This window comes from Callorhinus ursinus, unplaced genomic scaffold, assembly GCF_003265705.2.
Source record: "Callorhinus ursinus isolate GAN/ISIS: 27379988/994484 unplaced genomic scaffold, GSC_fseal_2.0 scaffold47, whole genome shotgun sequence".
Classification (NCBI taxonomy): domain Eukaryota; kingdom Metazoa; phylum Chordata; class Mammalia; order Carnivora; family Otariidae; genus Callorhinus; species Callorhinus ursinus.
The window spans coordinates 5,997,885-6,010,514 of NW_027397109.1; the positions used below are offsets into that span (position 1 = coordinate 5,997,885).

Consider the following 12,630-nt stretch of genomic DNA (forward strand, 5'->3'; position numbering starts at 1 on the left):
GAAAATGGGAGAGGAGGGAATAGAAGTTTTAAGGAGGGAAAATGCTATGATCAAGTAACCAGAAACATAGAAGAAAACAGAATTAGATGTTCTAGTCTCATTGTTTAAGCATGAACAACTTTTAGTCTTGACATTTTGACCCTGAGGATGTTTTGATTTCATCTTTTAATAGCCAATCCGAGAAAGGAATCAAAATGTCCTCAGATTCACAATAGGGAGGCTAAGAAACAGGAGTGGTGGAAGTGGGCTAAGGACAGAGAGAGCAGGAAGGCTCCATCAGAGGTGAGGATCAGAGGGTGAGGTCCTGACGTTAGAGATTTCCAACTTCAGATGGGGAGGAATTCCAGAGTGTGGACCCTGATTCCCTTCAGAAAAATCTATACCACAAGCAATAGCTGAAGCCTGGTAAGGTAATTCCTTGCTTCATTACGTCCCCCATCCACTGTTAAGAGATGTGCTCAGCCCCAAGTAGCACTAACTCAGTTACACCCACACCGGCAAGGCTTGTGGGCAGAAAGAGAAAGGCTGCCTTCTTTTTCATGTGCTAATCATTTCACTATAATTTCTACTCTGAGGGAGGGTGAGTCCCATTAAGACAGTTGCAAAATTGTGCAAATATGGTGGAATGAAGATAATCAAGAAAGACTTGTTGAATACTTCCTCTCTATCAGGCTTCGAGGCCACAGAAAGGAAGGAGGGTGATCCTGGACTCAGGGAACTTAAGAGTGAGTCAGGGCTCATGTGGATCTGGACTCGGGAGGAGGCAGGGAGAGCAAGTGAAAGAGTTGTCAGGAAGGGAGAATCACACACTTTGGTAAGGGAACTGGGGATTCAAGCTCAGTTGCCTGGGCCATCTGACATAACTGACTGAAAGAAGAGATGAAGAGAGGAAATCTGTTTTGAATGCACAGCCAGATACAGGCCTAAGCCTTGAGTCAAACTCCAGCTGAAATTCAAACTTCCTACAGATCTCAGAAACCAAGTCTGGCCATGGGAGTCTCCCTGTAATGGGCAAATCTTGGCCTTGACCCTCATCACATCAGAATGAGCTAGACCTGCAAGGGCAAAGATTTTTTTTTTTTTCACCTAAAAGTTCGCCTCAAGCACATTCATTACTTGATTGGCTCCAGATTTAATAGTCTACGGCTCAGGGAACAAACAGCAAGGGTGATGAGTTGGTTTTTCTCTTGATATTGGTATAACAGTTGTTATACAAAAATAGCTTGCTCACTCCTAAAATGCAACTATTTTGTCCAGAACGTAATATAACTAAATAAGTAGTTTACAATGGCTATGTAGGGGTTGCCACTCTAAATAATGCCCTCTTGTGCATCATACGCAAGCAATGAATCGAGATCCATTGAAAGCCATAGTAATGTTAATACCCCACAGCCAAAAACATTTAAAGGGAAATAGAAAGAATACAGAAGTTGAGGGTGGCCCCCTGGAAAGGTAGTTCAGATTGAGAAAAAAATAAATCTAATTATTTATTCTTTCTTTAGGTGCTGCCACCAAACATCAATTATTGCTGTTAAAACATTTAAGAATCCCTTCTTCACACCATATACAAAATTTAACTCTAAACAAAGCACAAACCTAAATATAAGGGCTAAAACTTTAACACTCTTTTTTTTTAAGATTTCATTTATTTAGAGAGAGAGAGAGAGAGTGAGAGAGCACAAGAGGGGGGAGGGTCAGAGGGAGAAGCAGACTCTCTGCTGAGCAGGGAGCCCGATGCGGGACTCGATCCCTGGACTCCGGGATCATGACCTGAGCCGAAGGCAGTCGCCTAACCAACTGAGCCACCCAGGCGCCCAAACTTTAACACTCTTAAAAGATTAGGTAAGAGTAAATAGTCATGACCTTGGTTTAGGCAAAGCCTCCTTACATATGACACCAAAAGCACAAATGACAAAATTAAGAGAAATAGATAAATAGGACTTCATCAAAATGAAAGCCTTTTGTGTGCCAAGGGACACCATCAAGAAAGTAAAAAGACAACCCACAAGATGGGAGAAATACCTGAAAATCACACATCTGATAAGGGATTTGTACTTAGAATAGAGTAAGAACTCTTGCAACCCAATAAGAAAAGGACAAATAATCCAATTCAAAAATGGGCAAAGAACCTGAATTTGAATTATTTCACCAAAGAAGATAGATAAATGGCCACTAAGCTCATGAAAAAAATGCTCAACCTCATTTCCATGAGGGAAATGCAAATCAAAACCACACTCCGAGTACTGTTCACACCCACTAGGATGGCCATCATCATGAAGATAAGTGCTGGCAAGGATGTTGAGAACATGGCTGGTGGTAAAGTGAAATGGTACAGCTGTCATGGAAGACAGTCTGGCAGTTCCTTGAGATGTTAAACGTGGAGTTACCATATGACATGTAAGCATTTGAGAGAGTGTTCAAGAAGATTAAAAGGATTCATGCTATGACATGGATGGCTTTTGAACACACGCTAAGTAAAAGAAGCCAGACACAGAAGGCCACATAAGCATGTGATTCCATTTATATGAAATGTCCAGAAGAGGTAAATCCATAGAGACAAAAAGTAGGTTACTAGTTCCTCAGGATGTATGAAGGGAGGGTGGGGAGAAATGGGGAGTGCCTGATGATGGGTACAGGTTTTCTTTTTGGGGTTGAGAAAATGTTCAAAGATTAAAATGTGGTGTTGGTTGCACAACCATGAATATACTAAAAAACATTGAATCGCACACTTTACATGGGTGAATTGGATGGTCTGTGATTATATCACAAAAAAAAAAAAAGAAAAGCTGTTAAAAAGCCTCCTCAGTTTCACCCCTTTTAACCCAGAACTCATCCTGAACTTCACGCTAGAGCTTCCCATTATTTCATTTATGGAGCTTAAGTTTTACCCCTCAAATTCACCTGTGTCCACGAACCCAGAAAAGTAATTAAGTGAAGAAAAGACTATATCTAGATTCAGATTTCAGCATGATTGAAAGTTCATGACTTTCTGGGGGAAAGAAATAGCATGCTTTACAAAGCAAGAGCAGATTAACTCTCCTGAAGGAGAAGTGACTCTCCTAGCTGATAGCCTCCCTGGGTGTAAGGGTATTTAGTAGACATACACAAGCCAACATTTTAGCTCTAGCAGTGGGCTTTAAAAATCCAGGCTACGCCTCTAGCCAGCCTCTCTACCATCCTGTTATTTCTCTCAGGATGAGGTCAGAGGCTAAACACAGAGAAAATGAGCTGAAGAGAACTGGGGCCTGCAGTCTCCAATCCTCTGGGCTGCTTCGGTTTACTAGCAGGAAACAAATCACAGTCTCTCAGTCTCCCGCTAGCAGCTCCTAAGGCCACAGGCCTGTGCCAGCACATCTAGCCTCCTTCATAGCCACCTTTCCCTGACCCTAGTATACTGGACGTGCCATTTTGGAGGTAGCCCAGCATCTGGCTCTCAGAGCATCAGGGGAAATCACCACTGTGGGGGGAGTTGGTGCACCTTTCCCACTGTGAAAGCCAAGGTGGACCATCCTCCATCTGCTGACAGTTGGATGGGATGGCCTAGGCTTGGCCAGTTGGATGCTTTCCTCAGGACTCTAGACTCTAGACTCACATCAGTGAGTCTAGAGCAGACAGCGATATCCAGCAACAGCAGATGGCATCCTGCTTAGGCTGCTGCTGCTGAAGACAGTTGTCATCTCTCAGCTTTTTGGCCTTCCTGACTGCCCTGGTTTCGTGGTTTCCACTGTCATTCAAGTCTGGTCCACTAGCCTTCCTTCAGGGCTGTGAGTCCCTTCCGATGAAGTCCTTTGCTTAAAATAGTAAGAGGTGGATTCTGTTGCTTCTAACCAAGAGGTCTTAAATGGAGAATAAGGAACTGGGGGCATTTGTCAGTTCCTCCCTCTGATCTCATCTTTCTGACAATGGGCACTCATGTATCCCCTTTCCTGCACCCCCCCACCCCAGTATTTTTGCTCCTATTCTGCCTAAGTTTCAAATCTGACAGTGACATTATTAATAGTCACCACTTAAGGTATTTTTCAATGTAAAAGAGGGTGCTGGCTTCGTTGACACAGCCTTAAATAGGTGCTTGATAGATGACAAGACATTTGCCTACCCAGCAAGTAGAGCAATACCTTTATGCCGTGTTAACTAAGTATCACAATATTTCAATAATAACCAGGGGGGAGGACATTAGAAAATACTGACACAGGGAAGTACCTGCATTTTTTCAGAGCCCACAAGTGACTGCTCTAAGAACAGTCCTGAGCATTTGCAACAATGAATCTGTCATTCAAGTCCCCTTTCCCTGTGGCTACTTCACTTCTTGGACAGTCGGAGAAGCCCACTGATTCCCACAGTCAGTTCGTAGCCCACCTCTCATTTTGATTCGTTTTGCTCAACTCTAGGCCTTTCTGGCAACTGAAATATTGTCAGCTCTGTTGACGACTCTTCCATCTCTGCTTGGTATGCTTTTTAAGCAAAGGTGTTTATTTACTCCCAACTTTTTTTTGTTTGTTTGTTTCCTCATCAGCTACTCAAAAGTCCCCTTTTCCCATCCCATGTCCATTCTCTGAGTACTACAACTACTATTTATATAAAAATATCTGAAGGAACTGTACTATTTACATTAAAAATATCTGAAGCTCTTTTTAAAAGTAAGAGCAAGAGGGCGCCTGGGTGGCTCAGTTGTTAAGCATCTGCCATCGGCTCAGGTCATGATCTCGGGGTCCTGGGATCCAGCTCCACATTGGGCTCCCTACTCCGCGGGAAGCCTACTTCTCCCTCTCCCACTCCCACTGCTTGTGTTCCCTCTCGCTGTGTCTCTCTCTGTCAAATAAATAAATAAAATCTTAAAAAAAAAAAAAAAGAAATACGTGCAAGAAAAATACTTTCGGTTATTTCTGTATACTTTGCGGAAGAATGGGTATTGGAGGTAGCATCATAGCCCAGCTGTGTTTTCCCACCTGCCAATACTGTGGAAGTTTTAAACCCTATTTTCAACTCCAGCTGCCAGTAGTTTGCAGGAAGACGATCTCCTTAATGTAGGTTTGTATGACTCATTATTTTCTGACCTCATGGATACAGAACCCAACAGGGTGAAGGAAGCCTGTTGAGCCACTTTCTCAGATGAACACCATTAAATTTGACCTTAGGACTGAAGAAATAAAACCATCTGGGCCACAAGTTTATCACTATTTGAAGCAACGTTTTTGCAAAGTACAAAAAAAAAAAATGTGGCACTCAAACCCTTGCTGAGGTAAGAACTCTGAGTCAGGCTGAAGTTTTGGGCCAATTATGAAATTCTGGTAATTATCCATGCAATACCTACTGTAAATAACCACATCACCTTAGAAGATAACTCCACAGAACATATCTCTGACTATTTAGTCAGAAGAGGGTGACAAGAGAGTGTCTCTCCAGAACAGAATACAGCTCTCCAAGAAAGGCCAGTGACAGGAAGTGGGAAATTAGGCAGACAACTCTAATTGAATTAAAGGTATATTTCTGAGTGATAAAGCAAAAGAAGGACACGTTGGAATCAGTGCTCATGATCTGAGAATATCATTATGGTTGGAGGAGGTGAGCTGGCGAGAGCTTTGGACTGGGTGACCAGCTAGATTATGGTGGGATCAGGGTTCCCTAGTGACAGAAAGGCAGCTCCAGAAGAGCAAGGACCTTGCCTGGCTTGTTCACTGTTGTATACCCAGGGCTTGCCACACAGTAAACACTAAACAAGTACTTGTTGCATTCAACAGAAGGGTAACCGAGACTGGAATGGACTTTTGAAGACTCCAGGAGTGATGCCATAGCCAAAAAATGATATCTAGTTTAATTATCTACAAACAATCTCATTTTTATCAGTTGCAAAACAATTTTTAAAATTTGGTTTAAGGGTATCAGGTAAACATGTTTATCTACATTTAATCTGTTTGTGTTCTCTTTGGAATGAACTCTACCAACTCAGCCAAAAAAACTGGTTATGCCTTCAAGATAAAACACAAAGGAAAACATTAGCAGCTACTTGCTTCCTGTCAATAGTGTAAGGACTGAGCGAACTGTAAATTCCAATTCTAAAAGCATTTTAAATTGTGCCATTTTAAATGGATAAGACAATGCAAATGATAGAGCAACTTACCTTTGAGGGATATTTACTATGATTGAGTTAGTGCATTAAAAGCCTATAAATGCCCGGGCTTATGGTAAGAGAAACAAACCAGCAAACTCTATACTTCGTGTAGAGAAGTAGTTAACTTGCAACAAGATAATAAGTAATTCTCTCGTTTTAAATTTTACCACTGTAACAGTTTAAAGCCTCGAAGAAATTCAAAACAGACCCACAGATTAAAAAAAGAAGAAGAAGAACAATTCAGAGTATTTGCAAACAAAACCAGGTGTCACCTCAAAGATATCATTGAGGGGTATCAGGATGTCCTGAGTTTCCAATCATTCTGCCTTTCAGTTATAGTCCCCCCTACACCCCCGCCCCCATGTTTTATCTGGGCATGTTACTGCCCTGCCGTGTGAGACAACATTTCCCAATGTCCCCTGCGCCTAGATGTGGCCATGCGTGACTACATCTGGGTCAAAGGCACAGCAGTAACATTTATTTGAGTAATCTTAAATACCAAGCTGTGTGTCCTGGCTTCTTTCTTCCTTCCTTCCTAATAACTGAAAATAAGGATGACACTGTAGGAGCAACCTTTGAGGCCAATTAGCCCATTTTCCTGGCCTACCACATATCTAGACAGTTACATACAAGAGAAATAAACTCTTACCTTCTGTAAGTCATTGAATTTTGAGTACTTTTTGTTTTAACAGCTTAGATCATAATTCTAACATATAGGGGAAAATATAAAGGAGAAGTAAATAAGTACTATATTGCCGTATTGTATTACATTGTTTCCAGGCAGATTATAAAATCTGGAGACATCTGCTCATCAAAATACTGTTTAGAGAATAAAAAGGAGACCTACAGACTGGGAGAAAATGTTTGCAATATTTGCAGTACGGGGGCACCTGGGTGGCTCAGTTGGTTGAGCGACTGCCTTTGGCTCAGGTCACGATCCTGGAGTCCCGGGAACGAGTCCCGCATCGGGCTCCCTGCTTGGCGGGGAGTCTGCTTCTCCCTCTGACCCTCCCCCCTCTCATGCTCTCTCTCTCTATCTCATTCTCTCTCAAATAAATAAATTAAATCTTTAAAAAATATTTGCAATAGGAAGCAACTGTATCTACAATATATAAAGAGCTCCTGAAATTCAATAATAAAAAAAAAATCAGGGGACTTCTAACATAAGTCATTTGGGGGCCTGTATTTCCATTAATATTCTGCCTACTGGGGAGCATTCTAAGTATTTGCTCTGCCTTCAGGGCTTCTTGTATGGAGTCGGTGCCAATTATCAATTTATTGCCTCTCAAATCCCAAATTCACTCTTTTTACCTGCTGTGTGAAATGGTCTGGCCCATTTCCTATTTTCCCTTTGCCAGCTAACCCTGGAGCTCTGTCAGTAGAGGACGGTGGAGAGACATTGCAGGCTGAAAGGGTTTTACTTCCTGACTCTGGTACATTCCCAGAATGGTTCCAGGAGCCCCTGGCAGTCAGCAGATTCTACTGCCCCCCACCCTTAGGAGTTTTGTAGCAGAGTGCGTCCAATGAGACACTTTACAGTGAATAGCTCTCCCCAGCACCCTAGAGGGCAGATATCTGGCAAGTTCCAGGGGGCTGCTTTCTGGACTATTCCACTGGTACTAGGGGTAACTCCTCTGTACCCTCCCCAACCGGTCTGCCCCTCAAGGGGGTCCGTGCAAGGTGGTGTTTCCTTGCACGCTCTAGCTCAGCCCCAAGGGTTATAAGTTTCCTATAGCAGTGATCCCTATATTCTATAGAGTTCTTCCTATTGGCCAGTGCTTCATTTGTCCAATCTTGATTGGGCCCAGACAGCCCTGATGGAAAAATCCAACCATCTGTGCTTAATCTAATACTAATTCATGAAAGTTCAAGTTATTCTGAACAAGTTAAAAAAAAATCCTCTGAAGTTCAAATGAGGAGGGAGAGTCTTCTCATTTTTCCGTTCTAGTACTGTGTGTAGAGTTTGCTTGTAGATTAAATGATGACTTGAGATGTCAGGAAGATGTGCTTCTGCCCCTTTATTCCTATCTCCATTCTAAAGCTTAGGTTAATGTCCCCATGAGCCAACTATCACTTTCTACTAGGGCAATAATTCTTCCCTGTTAGTAAACATAATTGGGATATTTTCCCAGCAAAACTAATAAATAAACCCCTAAAATGCCAGCTAGGCACTTGGCATCTGTATGGGGTCAAGTTGTCTTTGAAGCCAGGGCTATCCCCTAGTGCTATGCTCTTCAGCCCATGTTTCTCTTGGCTCTGTAATAAAATTTCACAATATGTCTTGATCTAGGGTCCTAACTTAAATCATCCCTTCCTAACTTAAATATTGAGCCAACGAAGTTTAATTCCTAGAAAATCACAAGTTACTGTTTGCTGTTGTGTGCAGAAGAAACCCCACTTAGGGATGGCTCTGCCAGAGGCTTCCTATCCTAAGCAGCCCCAGCCTCCTTTGGAGGCAGCTCCTCAGGGCCCTACGCCATCTCTGCACACTCCTCTAAAGGAGAAGCTTGTAACAAGCCCTCAGGCAATTGGGCCCCTGTCTGCTTTTCCAGGCTTGTGCCTCCCTTCCCCTTCACTTTGAGATCCCACAAGTCAGGTCTGCTTTCTGACCCTTGAGCACAAAAGACAAAGTTCTTTCCTGCCTTCAGGCATGTGCATTAACCATTCTTTCTGCCATTTTACCCATTTTTACCCAGCTGTCTCTTCCTTATCCTTCAAGCTTCAACTTAAGCCTCCCTAAGATCTCCTTCAAGACTTTCCATGACCCCTATTCCCCCACTGCTCCAAATCTAAACAAAGTACTGCCATCATTCTGTGTTCTTTTCCTTCATAACCTGTATCAAATGTGTAATTATATGTTTGTATGTTGATCGGATTGAAGTCTGGCCCCCCTCCTCAGACTTCAAGATGCAGGAGAGTAGGCATGATACCTGTTCTGCTCACAACAGCATCCCTAAGTTGGCATACCATAAGCATACAAACAGTAAGTGCTCAATAGATATTCAGGGAGTCAGTATATAGCATGGTGGTCCAGCACATGGATTTTGGAGCTGGACTGCCTGGGTTTAAGGACTCGTTTTGACACTTCAAGAACGATGTGCCCTCGGACAACTAACTTAATGTCAGTTTCTCCGTCTACAAAACAGAGGCGATAACTGCACCTCCCTGACAGGGTTGTAAAAATGATTAAGTTTGTAAATATTTGTAAATCACTTTATCACGTGCCTGTTAAATGATCAATTGGAGTCAAGCATTAAAGACCACTTGTTCTTCTAAAGAGAGGAGCTAAATGAACTTTCAGGTTGTAAAATTCTATAACTGACACCTGTTAAATTAAAAGAAGTTATTTAAAAATAATATACAGTGCTGTGATATAGTTAAAACTTTTACATTTTAAAAATAGCATAAATGATACCACCCCTTGGGTTAACCAAATTTGAGGAATCACTAAAATGTTCAAGCCTACCTTGGAATATATGTGAAACTGGGCAAAAAATATGTTTAAGCTATAGTTAATAAATAATACTTCAGTGTTCATAATGATTTTTTTAAAACCTGGAATATTTAAGTACATTTTGAAATGTTAACTCTATGCAATAACATTCAGCTAATACTAAAAATTATGGTGAATTTTTTTACCAACACGGGAAGAGTTTAGAAAAAACAAAATTCAAAATTATATCTATATTTAATTATATGATAGTATATGATTTCATTATTATACTACTTTATACATATACATCTAAACGTGTGTGTGTGTGTGTGTGTGTAAAAGCAAACTGAAGAACACATGAAAAAGGGTAAAATTCTTAGTGTTGAAAATTTTTTAAATTATTGTTACTCTTGATAATTTGTTACTATTGATCCAATATTAGGAAGATTTATAATTGATTTCTTACTAATGACTCGAGTCAACAAAGGTACAATTTGTTCTAAAAATCATACAATCATCCAGTCCAGCCCTATTGATATGAAGAAACAGTCCCAGGAAAAATACAAGTGCCTTGTCCAAGCAAATCCAGGAAAGCCAGTGTTTTCCCAATACACACACACAGTTGCCCCTTACTAAAAAGCATTATTAAGGTGATTTATTTTGCATTAATATTTTGAGGCAGTAATTTCTTCATGTAAATGTTTCATATACAAAAGCTAATACCTGATTTGAAGTAAGGCAAGTTTGTTACCTACATAAAACTTCTCCCAGCCTTCTTCTTATACATGCAAAAGCTGACTACCAGAATCTTTTGTATTCTAGCAATTTCAGAGAAAATAAAGTGTGTTTCCATAGCCAGTAGAAAGACAGGATCTTGAGGTCTATCTATAAACTGACTTCAGGGGCGCCTGTGTGGCTCAGTTGAGTGTCTGACTCTTGGTTTCAGCTCAGGTCATGATCTCGGTGTCATGAGATCGAGCCCCGAGTCAGGCTCTACACTCAGTGGAGCAGGGGACCCTGCTTAAGATTCTCTCTCTCCCTCTCTCTGCCCCTCCCCTCTCTAAAAATGTAAATAAAAAATAGATTTAAAGTGATTTTAGATTCCGAAGGTAATAAACGTAAGACAGAAAATGCAGTTTAAGGAGGCAGTATTCACCAAAATGTCATTCTTCCAGATGCCCCTTCACCTTTATCACATCTCTGTTGTATCCCTGCCCCAGTCGCTAATTGACAGAGATTGCCAAAGACCAGCTCAAGGCGAAGAAAGAGGTAAGTGACAAAGGAAGTTTACTTAGACTGGTAACATGGATAGGAACTAGCAGAAAAACAGGTGTGACTGAAATCAGCAGGATGTGAAGCAAAGTTACAGAATAGATAAGTCTTAGAAGGACATAAATCCTAGGGTTCAAAGAGAACAGATCTAAGCTGACTGGGAGGGACTCTATGAGAAAGTTACACAGGATCGACTGTTCATAATTCTGCTTTCAAAGGCAGAATTCCCTTCCCTCTTTTTTTTGTTTTTTTTTTTTTAGTTAAATTTAGAAATCTACAATGTAAATTAAGAGTTGGGTAACTAGGCAATGCTGTTGCAATGTAAAGAAATGTTAACCCAATTAGCATCACGTCAGCATCTCCTTTCCAATTACTATTAAATATTTTGCTCCTCTCCACCAAGTCCTTCCTCACAAGCTCTCCTCCCTGGCCTGGTGAGTCACACATCTTGCTCCACAAATTACCCTGTTATTAGTCTCAGGCAGAAGTGAGTGATGTAGGCAAGAGCAAGGGGGCTGGGAACCTTGCTGACAGTGACTCACTCACAGAGGAGCCTAAGGGGAGGCCCTGATTCTGCCTCAGATCTCCCATCTGAGAGATGAGAGGATTGACCTAGAGTCTGCAAAGCCCTCCTGGGGAGAGCTGAAGGGTGCTGTAGGAGCTTTCCCACCAGGTAGTCCCAGGTAAGAAGAGTCAGCAAGACTGCCATTCACACTGCCAGCCTGTAATTGATGAATAAAATGAAAAATGAAAAAAAAAAAAAAAAAAAGAATGTAGTGCTTCACATACCACCTCAAACAGCCGAAAAACTTGAGAAAGAACCATGGCTTTGGAGTCAGAAAGCCCAGGTTTGAGCTCCAGCCCTGCCTCTTAAAACTAAGTGACCTTGGGAGGCGGGGTGCCTGGATGGCTCAGCAGTTGGGTGCCAGACTCTTGATTTTGGCTCAGGTCATGACCTCAGGGTCATGAGATGGCGCCTCACCTCAGGCTCCGTGCTCAGTGGGGAGTCCGCTTGGGATTCGCCCTCTCCCTCTTCCTCCGCCCCTCCCCCTGCTCTCTCCCTCCGGCCTCCCTCTCTCTAAAGTAAATAAATCAATCTTAAAAACAACGACAACAACAACGAAGTGAACTTGGGCAACTCAGTCTCTCTGAATTCCTTGCTGGCTCACTTGCTCAATGGTGCTGATTCTACCTTTCACAAAGACCTATTGTAGATGGAGAGCGATTCGGCATGTAGAAATTCCTGAACACAGTAAAGTCCTGGAGCTACATTATGGAGTCACATTATCTTATCTTCACCTTATTGGGTCTGGGCAAGAATCCGATGTCAGGCGGGTTTAAACAGTAAGATTAAAGGCTAAGTTTAAAAAGATTCCCCAAGGGAGAGTAACGGGTCGCCCCCGCCCCTTCACAGGTGCATTCTCCCCACCATCTCCACATCTCTCACTGCGCGGAAAAGAACTGGTTTCATATCCTAAACAGAAAACCTAGGGACAGTTCTGGAGAGGCTGTGCTATACATTGTCATCTAGTTCAGACCCTTCGGATGATCAGACTCACCTGGGGTGATACCCAGACTACCCCCCACAACACCCTGGGGTAGAATTTCTAGGATAGGACATGCAGGAACCCAAGGACTATTGGCTTATCAAGGAAGAGGGGTTTGGGACTCTGAATGCCCAACCTCGCCCCTTTCCAGCTACCTGAGCTAGGACAGCACATGACTTTCTTCCAAGCCTGGAATTCCTCATCCATAAAATAGGAATAATATTTTCTATTTCTGTACAGTCTAGGTCGGGATTAAATAAGGTCATGTG

General features: G+C 42.1%; 1 protein-coding gene across 4 annotated transcripts in view; it reads right to left on the reverse strand.

Annotated features, from left to right (window-relative positions):
• Positions 1-12,630, reverse strand: part of CERS3 (ceramide synthase 3) — a 115,217-nt gene that overhangs the window by 78,324 nt on the left and 24,263 nt on the right. The gene's annotated exons all lie outside the window — the stretch shown is intronic.